The sequence below is a fragment of the Rhyacophila brunnea genome, unplaced genomic scaffold (assembly GCF_057557595.1).
Source record: "Rhyacophila brunnea isolate RB1 unplaced genomic scaffold, BYU_Rbru_1.0 scaffold_12, whole genome shotgun sequence".
In the NCBI taxonomy this organism is placed as follows: domain Eukaryota; kingdom Metazoa; phylum Arthropoda; class Insecta; order Trichoptera; family Rhyacophilidae; genus Rhyacophila; species Rhyacophila brunnea.
In genome coordinates, this window is record NW_028232774.1 from 3,554,169 (window position 1) to 3,575,959 (window position 21,791).

The window sequence follows — 21,791 nt, forward strand, 5'->3', positions numbered from 1 at the left end:
TGTCAAATGCTCATGCATTGGTCAAAATATATGGTCGCGCTTTGGTGGTGTTTTTGCAACTAATCAAACTAACCAAATGTGTAAAATGTCATTGATTATATAAAAATATACCAATCAATAACTACAATGACGTTCATATCCATTTACTATGCCAAAAAAAATAATATATACAAAACTGTAATATGATAACGGAAGAATTTTATTAAAAGGTATTTTCGTGGATTCGTGCTTGGGTATCAGGCAACGGTCGATTGTTTGTTTGTGATAGTATGATTTGATAGTTTGTTAGCTATCCTCAAAATGGACATTCAGTTGAATTCAGAATTACAAAACATAACCTAACCTAACCTAACCTAACCTAATAAGAATAATATTATATTATGTCCAATTATAACTAATAAAACCATCCGTATTAAATTTACTTTTTCTACTGTCATGTTGACAGTTTAAGAGTTCCATACCCTGGCAAATTCATGCACTCGGCAGATAGCTTATCTAATTCACAAATAAGGCAACGGGCTTAACTGTTACATGAATTAGCCAAAATTTTCCCATTTCATGTAATAGTCAATTTCACACATTCGGCGTAACATATATATCATAATAATGATAAGTATTTTTGGAAAATCATTAACTTTAGTTAAAAATAAGTTAATATCGTGTGCTTTGGTGAATTGGCGAATTTATAATATGCCCTCGAATATTAGCATAAATAATATAAAATACGGCTAAAACTTTTGCATTTTATAAATTAAATAGGTCAAACTGCGCTGAAATGCCTTCAATGCTTCGAATTTCTATGGTCGAAGCAGCCAGACCCATTAAAAAAGAATAAAAAAGACTTAAACAGGACAAAAACATATCCAAAGCAGCATAAAAGAATATTCAATACATCGCTTCAAGGAACGATGTTCATATTAATCTAAAACATCTATGGAATTTAGGTATAGTTCAATGATATTATATGATTTTAATCAAAATGGTAGAAAATATTTGTTATTTTAAATAATGAAAAAATATTATAAACTTATTCATAATATACCTAGATAAATTATGATGGTATAGGAGTAAATGACCGGAATCCTTAGCTGAAACCGTCTCTACAAAGGATGAAAATTTATTTCCCAAGTAAATTGCATATAGCGGAATATACATGTTCGCCTTTCTTTGTTGCTTTTGTTAAACCTAACCAAATAGTAGTTAAATATATTTTTATCTTATTCGTTACTTAGAAGGAAATTTGGTAAATACTTATAGTACCTACTGTAACAAAGCCGTTGTAACAAAGTGTAATTTTCGACGAAATAAATATTTAATTTTAGCCAAACGCGATGGCTTATAATAGTATTTTTGTCAGATATAAAATCTCACTTATTTCACATGCAAGCAAGATCTTATTACATATAATCTGCATACGTCTGAAACATTTCATCGACCGACAAATACCTAAGGAACAAGCAGGTTTTGTTATGGGCAAGAGAACTCGAGAACAAATTATGAACATCAGGCAACTAATTGAAAAATGCAGAGAGTTTAATACCCCTATGATGTTATGCTTCATTGACTATCAGAAGGTATTCGACTGCGTAAGATGGAACTGTATGTGGAAGATACTTCTAGAAATGGGAGTTCCATCACACCTTACCTGTCTTATCAAAAACTTATATAACAATAGCCATACAAAGGTAAGAGTAAATAGTGCGTTTTCTGAGACTTTCCGAACCGAGAAAGGAGTTCGTCAGGGATGTGTTTTATCTTCCCAGTTATTCAATATATATGGAGAGCACATAATGCGAAGAGCCCTAGATCATTGGCAAGGCGGAATAACAATTATTGGAGGCCAGAAAATAAACAACTTAAGATTCGTAGACGATACCGCACTAATCGCTGCTGATGAAAGAGAACTCACAGAGCTGCTACACCGGGTAGAGGAAGACAGTCGCAAATACGGCCTTCTTATTAATAGGAATAAGACCAAGTTAATGGTTGTTGATCAAACTAACCTTCTACCAACAGCAAGTACACTCGAAAACCTCGAAAAAGTCGACGAGTTTGTATATCTGGGATCGACCATCAGTGGAAAGGGCAGATGTGAAGCGGAAATAAGAAGGCGCACACATGTTGAAAAAAATGCGATGACACGCCTTACCACTATATGGAAGGATCGGGGAATTTCGATTGCCACAAAAATGATGCTTGTGCAAACATTAGTGTTCTCGATATTTCTATACGGGATCGAGTCGTGGACCCTGAAGGCAAGGGAACGGAAGGCAATTGATGTCTTTGAGATGTGGTGTTGGCGACGAATGCTACGTATTTCTTGGACGGAGCATAGGACAAACCAGTCAATCATCCAGAGACTGAAGATAAAGGAACGGCTCTCGACAATATGTCTGAGAAGAATTCTGCAGTTTTTTGGACATATTATCAGGCGCGGACCGGAGAACCTGGAGAGACTGGTAGTTTTGGGTGGCCTCCAGGGAAGGCGAAGCAGAGGAAGAGCGTATGCGCGCTGGAGCGACCAAGTGAAAGAGCTGACTAGGGGCACCATCCATTCTGCCCTGAGAGAAGCGGAAGATCGAAAAGGATGGAAAGCCTGGTCGCTCAAAGGATGGCGAAATTCAAATGTGGTCACGATCCTTAGCCATGAGTGCATGACTAAGAAAAGTCAGATATAAAATAATAATACAATCACTTGCTTAAATATTTCTGTATATATGTACTTATACGTAGCTAAGTAATAACATATAAATAATTTAAAAACTATAACAAGCCATAGGGCCCAATGATAGTAGTTTCGTGAAACAGTGGTATAGTTAGTAATATAAAAGAAACGGTTCCATGACAAAACAAAACAGTGATAAAATAGAACATGACAAAACAGAACAACGATAAATATAACTATGACCTTTCAGGAAAAATATAAATTTAATATTGAAACTGTCTCTATTATAATATTATGATAGATTTTTAATAGCACAGATTTTCAATACGCCATAATAAATCAAATTATATACAGTGTTGCCGTACAGTATATAATATAGTGTTGCCGGTAATCTTAGGATATCTCATCTTAATCAATATAATATGTTCAAAGTGATTGGATGACTAGGTACAACGAAATAATGACCTAACTTAACCTAACCCAACCCAACCTAACCTAACCTATCCTAAGTAGATTCAACAAAAATTAATGTTTCATTTTCCCCCTGGCTGTTCTGTTTTGTCACTGTTCTGTTTTGTCATGTTCTGTTTTGTCATGTCCTGTTACCAAAAGAAACACCCTCAAACACATACATATATTGTGACCTAACTGGGAATCAAACAAGAGCCCGCGGATGAAATGCCAGCACCTTTTATTTATTACCGAACACACTACTGTGTTTACTAGTGTTGTAAGTGTTATAACTTTATACTTCCACCAAAGCTCAGGTATGACACAGCAATTCTAACAGAGCGTAAAAACCAGTTGTTTAAAATTCTAAAATCCCATTACACAGTGAAAATAATATGATCTATCCGCCTAATGTCAGGTAAAATGAAGAAAGACTTTCTGGAGGATAAAAGACGAGGTGGTTCAAAAGAAAGATGATTCCCGGGAAGTCTGGCGCTTTAAATGGCAGGTGATGAAATATCATCTGCTAATTAAATTCTAGAGATCCCAGTCGGGCCCTTCTTATCCGAAATTAGATTAATGAGTTGAGACCGTTGCCTGTATGAATTTCCTGTGGAACTTTTTTTTATTATGCAACAAGCTGATGAAAATGCTTTGACACGGATTGAGGTTCTGCCAGTGTCTCTATAATGGGAACTATTTCTACGCAATTTGATTATGTGTCATTGACTCGTGGTTGGGCCAATTATGGCGGACCTAACACAATATAAATGTCTTAATAATAACCTGACATTATTATCCTTGCCAGGCCAGGCCTACTATGAACAGGCAGTCATTCTGCAACCATGTGAGTGTAAACACCTATAACTTGTAAAATATTAAGACGTCGTTACTTGCACTGGATTTGACCGTCAATTGCCGCGCACAGGGTGACTCAATAAACAGTACGCGCGAGAGTGGTAAAGCTAGTGAGTGAGAACCAGATGACGGAGCCAGCCTCATCATCAATAAAGGTCATTGCCTGGCATCATTGGTATAACTCCCCTAGCATCCGAATCATTCCGTCATATTACAGTCCACTGAAAAGTGCTGCCAACTGGTTTTCCGTGAATGTTGTCATCTATACCCGGTCATGAAACGAGTGAGCGAATGAATTAGCGACTGTCTCTGTATACACATTGTTGCACGTCTTTTTGTAGGACATAATATTATGTGGCCATCTGCTGACGTTATCTTTATAATAATTATCGTATATTACTATATTTTTCATATTATATTTATCAACCTACTGAGTTGTCATTTTAATTTAGAAGATTTTAAGTGTTCTGTGCTTCGCTATTGGTGAATACAATTTAATACAACCATAATGTGACATATAATAGTCGTAGAAATACAAAAAAAACAACCAACGAACTGAGCTACGAGTATGTATGCATCTCTTGAGGTTAAACGAAGACCTGGATAGTTTAGACTGCACTCTAGTAAAATTGAAAATACTTAATAGAATAATAAAAAGCTGTGGCTGGATCGTCCGGGATGGAGAAAGTCCTTAGAGGAAGCAATACAGTTAAATATTTACTTTAATACGTTGCATTACAATATATACGATAGATTTTTGCGTCAATTTACAACTCAAAAAATTACATTCGTAAATGATACTTTAGCTTCTTACAAGCGGTCAGCACAAGAACTCACCAAAACCATTAATCATACAAAACTGTACGCACCTATTGAATTGCGTCAACATCAACAACGTTTGTGTATAAAGTGGAATACACTCATGTAGTCCCAGTTTTATCAGAATTAAGCTTAGTGCCTGTTGCTCCCCCCCATTTCCCATTTCCACCATTCCTAACTTCCATACAGTCCACTATTTTATAATAGATATGATTATATTTTAAAGATCAAATAGAATAATATCAATAAGGCCATCCGCTCACGTGAATACTCAAAAAAGACGAGACTGAAACTCCAGTATTTCAATGGCGGCTCGATGACGGCAAGACTGGAATCTCTCAGTTTCAAAACTTTCGCAACCAAACTGAAGAGACGCGACATGCTAGTCTCCCAGTCTCTCAGTTTCCAGTCACCCATAAAACAGTGGTACCAATATCAGTAGATTCGATGAAAAATCATATTTTATTACCAAAATTGGTAGCACTGAACTGAAATAAACAAGCAATAGTAAGTCAAGACGTCAAAATTTAAAGATGGGTGAACCGATTTTTTATTTTAAATATGTGGCAGATGTTGAGAAATACTCCTGCCTGTATAATTACAGGCTGTCAGAATATTCCCGTAAACATATATTACGGAAGAAGCTTAGAATGACGTAGGAAAGACAATGGGTTTGACAGTTTGAGTTAATGAGATTATTAGGTTTCAGTAGCGTCGTGTGCGAGGTATCAGTCACTGGCCAGTTTATGAGTTTCATCACCAACCGGTTTATCAGATTTTAGTTTCTACGTGAGCGGATAGTCTAAAATATTACTGTAAATAAAATACAATATTATCTATGGCTTGCCAAATTTCACGATGAAATAAATTCTTTTTATGTCATATATATAGAAATTAAATTGATGTTAAGAAAATGTTAACAGGTGAAATTTTGTAACATGGTAACAAAATACTCTGTCACGTTTTATTATATTACGCCATTTTACTTTAATAATGGTAAGTGGCTTACTGAAAAAAAACGTTTTTCACATAAAAAGGGATTTCAGGAGACAAATTGGGAAAATCATAAATATATTATGGACATTTTGTGGAATTGGTTGTGACAACACACCTGGTACAGACAGATGCGTAATTGGGTACTCTTTTGCCCCGAGGACGTCTGTTCAGATAATATATCATATACACTTTATAACATATGTTGTTGTATATAGGACAATGTATCACATTTTCACGGAAATCACATTTCATTTTTACTTTTACACTTTTCAGTCCACAAACCTGAGTTTTCATCTTGGTCTATAGATCAACCGAAATCCTAAGTCCATCGGTCGAATATGGAAATACAATCAGCTCATAGTAAGAATTATTCAATATGTACCTATGTAAAATAAAATTGATACATAAATGATGAGATTGCTTATAGACTTAAAGTGGCATGCAGGCCTATTCTAACATATCACTTAAAATAAAAAAATCGATGTGTGTAATTATGTTCGCGCGTTAGAAGTCATACTTATTTGGCGTAACAAAACAAAATATTATTGCAGAATACTTTGGAAGAAAAAAATTTCAAAACCTGTGTTTGAAAAATTTAACAAACCGCTATTACGACCATCTTTGCTTAAACAGATGACTGTACAACTATTTTTGTTAACAATAATAATTTATTACAAATCAAAAGTAAAACACAGCCTATTTAATGGTTTAACCGAAACGTGATATTGGATTTTGTGATGAAACATAAAAATTATTATTGTCTTCCATTATTATAAACCGCTAATTGATAAATTGGGATGGGATGTACGACAAATATTAGGTATCATAAACTGTAAAAATATGTATTTCTGTATATGAAGTGTCTAAATATTGGAAAATTACAACATACCATTGTTTGAATTATTTACCAGCTCAACATTCACAAAATTTATTTATGTATTGATATATAATTTTACTCATAAATAATAGTTGTAACATTCAGTCTTTACCCAACCGGCCCAAGCTACAGCCCTCAATATCACAGCTGAAAATTACAAACCTCCAGCATTTAGAACACCGGAACGTCGCCGCGCAAAATAAATTTAGTTGCATTGGCGGGAAAAACTTCCGTCCCACGCCAAATTAATGCGTTACATTTGCGCGCGCAACTTCGTCCCACACCAAAAATACACTCTGATCTGTTTTCCCAAATGCGCTTAAAGGAGTATATCTTCAAACAGAGCTAATTGTGATTATATCACATTTATCACTTTACGTTTTCTGGCGGTTAATTATATAAAAAAGTTAACTAGTAGTAACATAATATTTGTTTTACTGCAATCGCAATGACATGAAAAATAAAATTGTTGGTTATGTTGATATTATGTCTGATGTGTCAATACGAAATTCTTGTGTTTGGCTCATTACCGACTAGATGACGCTGGTTCGGCGTTATCCGCTTGGGTTCGGCAGCACGGAACATATCCGAATTTAACCGACATGTCAACCAACTTAAATTTTTGGCGTATTACGAATTGGAGATAGCCGCCGATAATCGTTTAATGAATAGAATGCCTTCCATATTAATTTGGACCAATGAAAATAACGGAAACGTGCTAAAGTGATAACCGTTAAAAATAAACCTATACAAGTGCATTTGGGTGCAATAGTATTATCAAAAGTGACCAGTCATTCTATCTTAAACGAAAAGTATGCAACCAATGTATACTACCAGTGTTCACATATGCGTGTGAAATATGGACTCGTAATGTAAGATAAACCAATGCTTGTAATTAACGTAACGTAGCATGGAAATGCGTATATTGAGAATAACGCGAAAATACAACAAAAGAAACAATGGATAAGGAAGCAGGCAAGAGTATGCGATGTGATGGATGTCGCTAAGCAGAACAAATGGCAATGGACTGGACATGTCGCTCGATCAGAGGACAACCGCTGGACATATTAAGGCCGTTATATAATGGTACCTAAAGAGCACTAAACGACCACAGGGATATCCTAAAACTCACTGGATAGACGCAGTGACGTCCCGTGGGGGTAGGCAGATTGAGCGTCGCTTGGGGGCGCCAGTTACTCGAAGAGTGGAAAATCGAGGAGAATCATTTGGTATATATAGAAATAGATACCTAAACCGAGTAACCTAAACGAAAATATCTTTCCTTTAAAAAAATCAGCTCGCTGGTTGGAAACAAAATGTATTAATTAACATAAAAGGTTAAACAAGGCTGTAATATTTTTGTCGGGTTCGCAATGTCTAGTTTACTTCCGTTGCCAGAAACGACACGAGCACGGATGATAAAAAATATTGTATAAAAAAATGAGGCGGCATTATGGCGCTTCAAAGGGGCGGCATTTTGTCTAGGGACGTCACTGGATAGACGAACTTACAAAGTTCGGTGGATATAGGTACTCGAACGCAACGAAGAAATTGGCATCGAGAAGAGTGGAAGGAGCTAGAAGAGGCATTCATCCAGCAGTGTATTGATCCTGGCTGATGGTAACTGGACACTAAGGGTCCATATTTTACATGTGTACGTGAGCACTGGTAGCACACATTGGTTAGTATATGAGGCGTCTAATTACAAAAAGCGACAAGTCCACAATTAAATATTTTCGGGAAACAATGTTTTTATGTTTCAAGCTTCAATTATTTATTTTAACGTGAGATTATTTTTTTTCCGTTGTGTTCTATGTTGAAATTAGAACCAAATGGCAATTTGTTTCAGCCGATAAACTTTTAAATGTAATAAATATAGGCAAAATAAATTTGGAAGTAGGGCTACTTGTACCTCACTTGTTAATTTATTCCGCATGTTGCACATATTTCCGTGGCACTGTCATGAGTTTACGAGATGCTACAGCATGGGAGACGCCCTTTTCAATTTTGAACGTTCCCTTATTGGTTGACTTAAACACGCGCGAAATCAACCAAGCTTTAAATATTATGAAACACGGACTTGGCACTTTTTGTAATAAATCGAGACTTAAAATATTTTTTTTCGTAGAGTTATGTCGCGTTTTGTAATTTATAGATCAATACACATTGTGTAAAATTATACAAAGAATACGTGCGTATTTTTTTAAATCTGGACTTATCGATTTTTGGAATTAGACGCCTCATATGCTCCTTACCAGTTTTATTTAGCAATCTCGTCATACATACCACCGTCAATTGAACTTTATATTGTCCGAGATACACATAGTTGTTAGCATACATGACCCGCTAGATTTGAGTGCTACTGCTGAGGGTCGAGTTTAGTTCAGCAAAGCAGTCTATCAATTATTACTTTTGTTTAATTGAGTATTCAAAGATTTGTCTTGAAAAATAAATAGGTACCTTTTGATTTTAAAACAGTTTTGTAAAATTTAAGTCGTTATTAGGAGTATTATACAACAAATCTAAAATATATGTACATTGAAAAGGTTACTTTAATTTTTTTAAATAGCTTTATGTACTACATTTGATTTATTTTAAAAGTTATATAAAATACTGTATAATTTTTTGATGGTATACAATATAATATGAAGATAATATTATGTAGGTTGTTGTATTTTTTTATATCATAGATTTTGACAAGACATTTACTTTTTTATCAAAAAAAAAATAGTTTGCCAGGAACACATCCAATATTCATTCGAACATTGCCGTATCTATAATAGATACTATCCATAAAACATGTTGACCGTAATGAAGATTCTCGAACGATTTACATTTCCTTTTATTTTGATTGAACAAAAGAATTGCCCAATCTTGTAGACTCGCCGTATTGAAACAAAGCGTATTATTCTTGATTAGTATTTTATGTAAGTGTATTATGCTTAGTATATTATAGTAGTACACTGTTTAGGAAAATCAAACTTAGCTAATATCGTCGGTAGTATTATGCAACCCAATGTGGGTGATGGCTGTGTTATGTATTCGTAACTCCCCTCTCTATATCTCCCCAATGACAATAAATTGTCTTTTGTTTAATTCATCGACACCCTAAGATACTAATTATTATGTACCATTGTGAAGAATATTCGATAGGCGTGATGTCAACTATTGCAATATCTTCTTCTTCTTCTTCCACCCTGTCACGTCCTAACATTGGGGCATAGGGCAAGCACAAGTTGGAGCCACTTTCCTCGGACCATCGCCAACTCTTGCGCCTCCCGCCATGTCAGACCTGCAGCACGTAGGTCGCTCTTGCAGCACCGCTGCAGGGTGAGGGAGGGCGACGGAACCCTTGAGGATGTGCCACAAGGGTACGAAGTGCCGCACTCTTTGGTAGCATCCGGAATACGTGTCCCAGCCACGTAAAGCGTTTCTTCGTGATAACCTCAATCACCGAAGGCTGTTGTGTCTGCTCACGAACTCGGGTGTTTGTAACGCGGTCGTACCAATGTACCCCTAAGATTCGGCGGTGACATCGATTCTCAAAGCACAAAAGTCGAGACTCTTGAAGCTTAGTAAAATGCCATGTCTCGAGACATACAGGAGCACAGGTAGCACGCACGCGTTAAACAAACGACATTTGGTCCTCACATAATACAGCCTTGACCTCCATGCGACTCCAAGGTGGTTGAACGCAGAGCCCACCACACCCATGCGGATTCCAAGCTCACTAGAATTATTGATCAACCCCAATTTATCCACCCTCTCTAGCTGTGTTAAAACACACATATAAACCCTTGTACACGAACTAAGCGTCACTAATATTACTTACTTACTAATTCATGTACACGGTATATGGTACATTTCAGGTACATGGGTCAATGAGAAATGGGACCAGTCTCAGGAAATTAAAACTAAAATTGAGTTTGCAAGGAGCGCCTTTCTCAAAATGAGACGCCTACTTAGCAATTGAAACCTTAACCTAGGTCTGAGACTGTGTATGGTACGTTGTTATGTTCTCTCAATTCTTTTCTATTGTATGGAAGTATGGACGCTAAACCAAGAGATGCCACGGAGATTTGAAGCTTTCGAGATGTGGCTATATAGATGCATCCTCAAAATTCTTTGGACTGACCGGGTGACAAATGTTGAAGTTCTCAAACGAATGGGGAAGGACCGAGAAGTTCGACGTAGTATCAAAACCAGGATACTACAGTACCTCGGCCACATTATGAGAGGAAAAAAGTACAGCATTCTCCAACTTGTCATTCAAGTAAAGATCAATGGTAAGCGTAGCAGAGAACGGCGCCGCATTTCATGGCTTAAGAACCTCCGTGATTGGTACGAGTGCAGCTCCACTGAACTGTTCCGGGTAGCAGACAGCAAAGCTAAGATCGCCTTGATGGTGGCCGACATCCACTAGGGGATGGCACAATAAAAAAAAACTATTTCATATTCATACTATTGTAAATGATTCTAATATCATTCAACTTGTTAAAACTAAACTCAGCTCTACTATCCGAGTTGTTTCAGTTAGTCAGGTAGAAGATCGAATGAGGCGAGAAAGCTCTCTCTCCAGATGACATACAAAATCAAGTGCCGCAGGTTTCAAATGCATGGCTTTGGGGAAAGTTGTCAGACTGCCAAATCATCTGGATCATGATGACTGTCAGTCATATGATCCTGACGATGAAGAATTTACTCGTCAATCGTACTTCACCCAGCGGTCATTTTGTAGTAACTAGACTGTAATTTAGGTCAGTGATTCCGAAAGAGGTGATAGAAGTCTCAAAAGGGGCGCTCAAAAGGAAGGCAATGAAAATTAAACTTTAAAAAACCTCCATTTTTGTTGTCACGTTGCCGCGGAGCCTCCCGTTAAACTTGTCGCTCTCTAGTCACCCCAAAATTACGGATTGTAATACCGGTATTTCAAAATCCAAAGTTTTAAAAATCCAAAATACCGGAATTTTCGGTATTAAGAAAGCACACTCGATTACGTTTTTGAAAATGAATTATATGTTATGTGCTGCTAAAATGCAAAGGTGAAAAAATAATAAAACATATTTTATCAAATATATTTATGGTAATTGTCGCGATGAATTATCATAATATTATTTCGAAATAGAAAACATCCGTGAAAAAATGTTCAATCATTCTATAACTATTGATGACTGTACAAGGAATGAAGTTAAGAAGCTTTTCCTGTAGCCGGACTTATTTGCACTTGATGAAATTTTGAGGGCTTTAGTTAAAATTATCAATATATTCAAATTATTTGTAAAAATTCACCAGTTCTACAATTATGATCAATACATATTTTTAAATGTCAACATAATAAATGTAGGTATGTAGGTTTTTGCTATAAAATAATATTTTTAAAAGATTTTAATAGCTTTATTTATTGATAAGCACCTACTTCTGTTTTTTTAATGTTTAAGAAATACCGGTATTCAATAAGAAATACCGCAAAACCGGTATTGACATTTTCATTCGGTATTGCAATCTCTACTCAAAATGGGTAACGAATAAAAAATAGTCAATCATTGCATTTAATTTTGTTTTTAACGCGACAAACAAAATTAACAAAAGCGAGGTTTTTTAAAGTTTAATTTTCATTATATTGCATTTTATCGCTTAGACAGAGATGAGGAGTGGATAAGATAATATTTATGGTCTGACTAAAGAGAGTGGTCGTCCAAAAAAGTTTAGGAACTACTGTGTGTAGTTATCGTTGGACAAAGTGGTCAATTTGTGTTCATTGTATTTGCACACCTCTCTTTCACTACAGCATCCAGAGTTTGTTTTTTCGTCTTCCAAAATTTGTTGTCGAATTTAGTATAGAGGTGGGAAAATTGGTCGATTTTGAAGACTAAATATACTTACTACTACTATAAAAAAATACTTAGTATCGAAACTTGTTCCAAAATACTTACTAGTATTTGGAATACTATATAGAGCGTTTGGCGTGCGTATGAAACATTAAGTCTCATACTCAATTGGAACTAAAACCAACTCCATATCAGTATTTGAAATATCGGCTTCAAGAGAATCGCAAAAAATACTCTGAGCTCTGCTTTTCAAAATGTCCCATTTATTATAAAATTTTAAACACATTATAAATTTATGAGTTGTTTTTCTATCAGGTTATAATATTCTTGTTCATGAAATGAATAAGAATGGTTTTATTTTAATTTTAAAGAATTTGTCTTGAGCGGTCATAACACTCATAACAAGCCTGTGCGTCATCTCACCATAAGGGAAAGTGCTGCGACACAAAATTTATGACCTACAGCCCTATGTTGTAACTTGTGACATGAAGTCACCCGACGACATATTCACTCACTCCGGTAGTACGTCACAATGATATCATATGACGTCATGTCGCCGGGTGACTTCATGTCACAAGTTACAACATAGGGCTGCTATTGTTCAACTGGCAAGCGACTCGCAATGATATCATCACAAGTTTTTTGGAACAAGTTTATTGGGCCACACATACTGAGTATGGGTAGTTTCATCTGAGACGTGAGTACACAAACTGGTGACAGTATTTCCAACTCACCTCTAATTTAGCAGTACAACAAAATACTATTTTCCACTACTCGCGGATTAATATATTAAAATTTTTCCTGTCACATCATATTGATGCTAAAATAATTTATTATATTTATTTTTTGTTACCTACTATCAACGTATAATGATTAATTGTATAAGCATATTATTTTGTATAATAAACTAGCTGAAGTACCCGGCTACGCACAGGGTCGCTTCGTGGTTATATTTATCTTAGATATTTAAAAAATAATAAGAGGTAATTATTTTTTTAAAATTAAAATATCTGTGTAATACAATATATCAATATGAAAATAATTCTAATAGGAGTAAAGGTCAAACAAAAGAACACTAAATTAAAATCGAACAAACCAAAATTGGATGGAACAAACTTTGTATTTTATATAATACTAATTTAGAAACCTTCGCAGGTGTGCGCACAACTTACAAAAATTTCATCGCAATCAGATGAATGGTATAAGAACGCATATGAATAGAAGAAGATAGAATAGATGAAAAAGAAGAAGAAATGGTTGTCTCAATTTAGAAACCTTTGCGGGCGTGAGCACAACACTTGATCAAAATTTCATTGCAATCGGATGAATGGTATAGGAACACATACGAATAGAAGAAGAAGAAGACGATTGTACTAATTCAGAAACCTTCGCGGGTGTTGGCACAATTACTGAAGAAAGTTTTATTGCAATCGGATGAATGGAATAGGAACTCATACAATTAATAGAAGAAGAAGATGGTCGTACTAATTCAGAAACCTTTGCGGGTGTTACCACAACAACTGCCGAAGGTTTCATCGCAATCGGATGAATGGTATAGGAACCATACGAATAAAAGAAGATATCATGAAGAAGACGAAGAAGATGTTTGTACAAATTCATAAACCTTTGCGGGTGTTGGCACAACCACTGACGAAAGTTTCATCGCAATCGGATGAATGATATAGGGACCATACGAATAAAAGAAGATATAATGATGAAAAAGAAGAAGATGGTTGTACAAATTCAGAAACCTTCGCGGGTGTTGGCACAACCACTGATGAAAGTTTCATCGCAATCGGATGAATGATATAGGGACCATACGAATAAAAAAAGATATAATGAAGAAGAAGAAGAAGATGGTTGTACAAATTCAGAAACCTTTGCGGGTGTTGGCACAACCACTGATGAAAGTTTCATCGCAATCGGATGAATGATATAGAGACCATACGAATAAAAGAAGATATAATGAAGAAGAAGAAGAAGATGGTTGTAAAAATTCAGAAACCTTCGCGGGTGTTGGCACAACCACTGATGAAAGTTTCATCGCAATCGGATGAATGATATAGGGACCATACGAATAAAAGAAGATACGAGTATAATGAAGAAGAAGAAGAAGATGGTTGTACAAATTCAGAAACCTTCGCGGGTGTTGGCACAACCACTGACGAAAGTTTCATCGCAATCGGATGAATGATATAGGGACCATACGAATAAAAGAAGATAGAATGAAGAAAAAGAAGAAGATGGTTGTACTAATTCAGAAACCTTTACGGGTGTTACCACAACAACTGATGAAAATTTCATCGCAATTGAATGAATGGTATAGGAACAATACGAATAAAAGAAGATAGAATGAAGAAGAAGAAGAAGATGACGATTTTTCTAATTCAGAAACCTTCATGGGTGTGCATACAACCACTTACCAAAATTTCATCGTAATCGGATGAATGGTATAGGAACCATATGAATAAGAAAAAATAGAATGAAGAAGAAGAAGAAGATGATGATTTTTCTAATTCAGAAACCTTCATGGGTGTGCATACAACCACTTACCAAAATTTCATCGCAATCGGATGAATGGTATAGGAATGCATACGGGACAGACACACAGACAGACAGACATACAGACAGACAGACATTCATTTTTATATATTAGTATAGCCTATACTCTTCGCGAAAGTGCAAGCAATAAGTTGACAAAGTTTTATCGCAATCGAATGAACGGTATGGCAGTGCATTCGATACGAACAAACAAACAAACAAACAAACACAAAAACAAATATTATTTTTTATATATTAGATGACAGATTTAAAAAAAAAATATATAAGTACTTATGTTGTTTTTTATAATATAGAGTAAAAATATTAAAAAGTTAAAATAGAGTGCCTTGTATTAAGAATTATTATTTAGGAAACGTCTTTTTTGATTGTAAAAAAACAGCAACGTTCGGTTAAAAGAATTTTTAATTTCTTCACGATAATGTTTCTTATATGTTAAAATATGCGTGGTTGGCGAATTTAAAGCGATCCCTAAATGGAAACACATAAGTCACCCGTCTTTTTCCCATTTAAAGCTATATTATTCTTTTACGAAGACAAAAAAAAACAAAAAAGCATATTTACGAATTTTAATGGGAAATGCGTTGTATAACATTAAAGTCTGAAACATTACATAATTATATTACATTATAAATAATTTAGTATTTGGAAAAAAGCATTTATACATTATCTTTGTCATTAAGACACAAAAAAATTAACGACTATAATTATTGAGCTGAGAGTTGATAAACTATTCCTTAACCAATGAACTCCCAATCTGAATTAAATATTTAAAAACAAATAATATTAATAAACAATATCGACCGAGGGTACTGGATAGAATTTAAATTTAAATTGATTTGAGTTTTGTACTATTCCATTTGAGTCATTTTTTGCTACCCAGTTTCACCTTTCGGCATCTTCAGGCACTATGCGCACAGTTAATATTATTGTTAAAATTAATTGAACATCTTTACATAATAATATTATAATATATTATATTATAGATATTATAAAACCATTGACAAGCTTTGTGAATGATATAATTTAAACATATTCAATTTGACAGACAGAAATATAATATGTATCTACTTGATATAAAACAAACAACAAATTTTTGTTTTTTGGTAATTCTTACACATTTAATTTTTAAAATATCTAAATCAGTTTCTTTCAAAGAAATTTTATGTGAAGTTATTAATTAATTGCCACTAAGAATATATTATATAAAGTAAAGAAGATTAATAAGATCTCGCAGAATTATCTGGATAGGGCCAGTTGCCCCGCTAGGTATTGTAGCCAGCTTGGCGTCCCACTCATAGTTGTAGATTTACATAATTACATGTGATAATGTAATATGTGTAATAATTTAAATAAATGTGATAATTTACTTAGTCTGCTTGATTATTTTCGATTGTAAGTATTTAAGAAGGCGCCATTTCGAGACGAAATTTTGCTTTAATGTCAATTTTATGTTAGTTTGTCGCTGATAATTCATTTTTTGCGAGGATAGTTTTTTTCCAGTAATTTTTTTTTGAACAATTCAAAAGAAAATCATTTTCTTTTTCAGTGTATGTTTAATTCAGAGCAAGCAATTGGGTTGAGCTAATGCGACTAATAACCATTCATAATAAAATCATAAATGTTAATATAATTCTTATTCTGGAGGGTATATGCTTAACTAGCTTTATTTATTATAAATCTTAGGTTTCGGTGCTTTGTTGAAATTAAAGTAAGGTACATTTTTAATTAATAACTATTTTAGAGTTAAATAAATTATTTAAATACTGGAGGATGCAATGATTCACCCAGGTTGGAAACACCACGAATAATGATGATGATGATTAAGTTTATTAATCACTGTATTTGGTGCTATAGTCATTTTCGAATTTCTTATTCCATATGGAGTCACGTTGTTTTGTCATAACGTCCTTGTCTAAAGTGTCTTTAAAAAATCTGACCGCTCGCATGTTTCTGCAAAAAGACATTTATTACATTAATTACAAGATAAAAAGAACTTTTTATATACCACGTTTTTAAATTTTCTGTTGAATCATATATACTTGCAAATTCAATGTATTAATAAATACTTTTTTTGTACTTGATAGAAATCATCATCATCATCATCAGCCTGAATCTATCCACTGCTGGATGAAGGCCTCTTCAAGTTGCTTCCACTTCTCTCGGTCCTGTGCATTGCGTTGCCACGTACTTCCGCAGAACTTTATCATTTCATCGATCCAGCGGCCTCTAGGTCTACCTTGTGGACGTTTTGTACTTCTTGGATACCACTGGATGACTAGATTTGTCCAACGATTGTCTCTTCTTCGAGCTATGTGTCCAGCCCATCTCCATTTAAGGCTTTTAATAAACTTTATTACATCGCAAACCCTTGTCTGCTTCCTTATCCACTCATTCCTCTTTTTGTCCTTTCGCGTTATGCCCAGCATGCACCTCTCCATACCACGTTGTGCTACTCTAAGTTTCTGGATCTCTCTTTTACTTAGGGCCCATGTTTCACACGCATATGTCATCACGGGAAGCACACACTGGTTGAACACTTTGCGCTTTAGGCACAGTGGAAGGTCACTTTTGAAGACATTATTCAGGCGGCCAAAAGCACTCCAGCCTAGCTTTACTCTGCGAACAATTTCATCAAATATACATCCATCTATAGATACTTGTTGTCCCAGATAGATGTAGCTTTTCACCTGTTCGAGCTGAGTGCCATTGATGAGGATCTCTTTTTGGCCTGCAAAGCAGTTGAACATGACTTTCGTCTTTGTTACATTTATTTTCAAACCTACTTTGTTGCTTACTTCAGCGAGTTCCTGCATTCTGCTTTGGAGGTCTTCTGAGTCTTGCGAGAAAATTACTATGTCATCGGCAAAGCGCAGATGACTCAGGTATTCTCCATTTATGGGGATCCCTTTGTCATTCCAGTCAAGTTGCCTGAATAAGTCTTCAAGGGTAGCTGTAAATAGTTTAGGTGAGATTGTATCACCTTGTCGGACTCCTTTGCTGATAGGAAATCTGCGCGATGGTTTATGGAGATTTACAGATGCTGTTGTGCTACTGTATATATTATTGAAAATATTTATATAGCGTCCAGGGATTCCTTGTTTTCTGAGTGCGTCGAGTATTGAACATTTCTTTATCGAATCAAACGCCTTCTCATAGTCTATAAAACCCATGCATAGTGGCAGTTTGTATTCCTGGTACCGCTCTATGATTTCTCTGACGACTTGGATATGGTCCATAGTGCTGTATCCTCCTCTAAATCCGGCTTGTTCTCTCGGTTGGTTCTCGTCTAGTACATTTTGCAGACGGTTTGAGAGAATTTTTGTGAACGTCTTGTAGAGAATAGGGAGTAGACTTATTGGACGATAATTTGCTAGGTCTTCTCTGTCACCTTTTTTGTGAAGAATGACAATGCTGGCATTTTTCCATACCTCTGGGACATCCTCTTTGCATATGCAGGCTGTGAACAATTGTGCAAGTACTTCATTTGCATCCTTTCCTGCTTTTTTGAGGATATCTATCGTTAAGCCGTCTTCCCCGGGGGCTTTCCCACTTTTCATGTAATTTAAAGCATGGGTTACTTCCCAGGATGTAATTTCGGGAGTATGGTCTTCCGAATTTCCATTTCTCTGAAGATCTAAGTCTATAGTCGTATTGTCAGTGTCATCACTGTAGAGATCGCTGTAGAACTCTTCAACTCGGCTTAACAAGTGTTCCCAATTTCTGACGATAGAACCATCTTTTGCTTTTAGTGCTGTGATTTGACGTTTTCCTATCGACAAGCATTGCTTGTTTTTGTTTAGACTTCTGCCTGCTTTCACAATTGCTTGTATGAGGTTTACATTGAATTTACGAAGGTCTTCTCTAATCTTCCTTCGGAGGGTTTTGCAAAGTGATGAAAACTCCATATCGTTTTGTGCCTGTCTATCGCTCTTGGTTTTCCTTCTCTGCTCCATAAGATTCAATGTTGCCTTCGAAAGCTTGGTGGAAAGTGTAACTTCTGAGTTTTTTACGCCTATTTTTTCTGCACATTGTAGAATAATATTCGTTATATCCTCCGCGTTGGATAGGGAAACGGTTTCGTTCTCATCTAAGAAAGCCGATAGTGCATTTTTGAGTTCATTTTGGAATTCAGTATTGTTCTGCAGGTATACGCGAGCATTTGACTTCTTCTGCAGTTTGGATCTTTCTGATTTGACGTTCAATCTTATCTTACATCTCACCATCCGGTGATCACTGCCGGTGTTAAACTGATTGATCACTTTACAGTTTAAAAATGTATATTTTCTGTCAGTGAGGATGTAATCGATTTCGCTGGTCCTTCCTGTCGGGCTTCTCCACGTCCATTTACGTGTAGGTTTATGTTGAAAAAAGGAATTCATGATGTGAAGATTGTTGGTTTCAGCAAACTCCACAAGCATGTCCCCTCTACCATCCCTTGAGCCATGTCCGAAATGTCCGACCGCTACGTCATCTCTTTGGTATGGTCCAATACGTGCATTGAAATCTCCCATTATGATGTTGAAGTGGCATTTACTTTTATTTTTCAAGGATGTTATTTCCTCGTAAAACTCTTCCACTTTTTCATCAGGATAACTCTGTGTCGGAGCATATACTTGCAAAATCTGAATGCGGTACCTAGCATTGATTTTAAGTATCACGCTTGCGACCCTGTCAGAAATGCAGTTGAACTCGACTATGCGGTCCCTCCAGGCTTTGTTGACAACAAATCCAACACCGCTCGTGCGTCCTTCATCGGTTCCTTTGGAGTACAGCACATGTCCGCTTTGTAAAGTAATAATACTCTCACCTTTACGCCTTACTTCGCTGAGTCCGACAACATCCCAGTGGATATTCCGGAGCTCTTCTTGAAACTCTACAAGTTTGGCATTGCTGGACAATGTTCTTGCGTTATATGTAGCAATGGTCATCTGTTGGCAGCCTTTTCCGGGTCTCCGGGGATTTTTAGCACCCTCTGCCTTCCTTCGCTGATCGCTGCCGTGATCAGTATCAGGTTGGCCTCCGGAGAATGAGGGCCGGGTTCTAGAAGTTTTTGTTTTCATATGAAGGTTTTGGACATAACACACCACGCTGTCCAGTCCATTATTATAGAGTACTGAAATGTCATTTTGACATTTTAATAATAAATATATTAATAATTTAGTTGCTAGAAACCAATAATAGTGAGTAGTAAATATTACTTTTATCGATTTTTTTCCGAAACATACAAAACAGAATTAACTGAAAATGAAATCAATTCTGCTTAAAGATGGCCAAAATTATTAAAAGAATGCATTGTCGACGTGTTCTGATATATTCAAAAAGTTTCAAATGTCAAGTAAGTTAAAAATCTTGGACAAACAAGAAAAAATTTGTACTGAACACATTAAAAAAATCTGTACTCGACAAACAAGAATACGAGCTAATAAAAACGTGGTAAAATACACATAATCTATAGGAATATTACATTTACCGTTACCTATACGAAATATCATAGAAACTAGAATGCACCTGGTTAGTCTTCTCAATTTGTAGAGGATCTTACGTCGTGTTGTTAATTATTTTTTTTATTCAAGACTGAATTTTTTGATAATGTTTAATTTTAAATTTTAACATGCATATTATTAGAAAAATACTATACAAAATGTTGACCAATTCGGATTCGAACACACAATTATATTTGTTTTCCGAGCAAGTGCTCTAAGTCAGGTTAATCTTCCGGTTCATCTGTCCTTCTTACGAATAATTCCTAATGACTACACTATTTAACGTTATTCAGTTAAGAAATTGCTACCACCTTTACAATTAAAATCAAGATAATTATGGTTGGTTGAGCTTTTGTGGACTGTAATTTTGAAGGATGCTTGTGGATTCCGGATCTGGGGAGGAGATTTAAACAGGATGCCAGACACCTAAATTTGACGTTGAGAAGGCTGGCACACGCTGGAACTGGTCCCGGGTCATGCATTCACGCACTAGTAGGTAAATAATTTTGGAGTGTCACTCTCACTGTTACACTTCGGTTAATATGAATGATGATGACGTTCGTATGAATGATCAGACACCATGTGCCGGTAACACGGCCTAAATAGATGTTCTGATTTACTGTGAACTCATTCGGAGACTCGTATTGAGTTATTGCTTAAACGATGGCCACACTGTAGCAAGTTGACTCTCTCGTTGGCTACTAATAACTATCTGTCATTAAATCACGGTCTGCTGATTCTGTGATTGTTAAGTGCCTGGATGGCAATAATAATAAGGATGGTAGGTATGACATATTTTTGCGGGTTTAAGGATGAGATTGGGATCAATAAGCCCAACCAATGGTCTTAATATGATTTAATTATGTTGTAGCATCAGGAGTAATCCAAGTTTTAGTTGTGATGTCTGTGAAACTAATATTTTTTTCCAAGAAAATATAACTTTGAAAAACCTGAGTTATATATTATTAGAAATATTATAGATAATAATGAAGCCTAAGTAGTGGTATTTCCAGGGCTCGAAATGGACCGGAACGCACCGGAGCGCCGTTCCTGTTCGTGAAATCGGTAAAATTATCGCTCCGTCTCGTGGAATAAATAATTTGACCGTCTGAGCTGGATAGGCCATATAATAGAAAATCTAACACACTTATTTTTATGAAGAAAAAAAACACATAAACTTTGATAATTTTATTATGTAAAAATCTTCAGAAAACTGTCGAGCGCTCCAGTTCGCTATTTTTTCCATTTCGAGC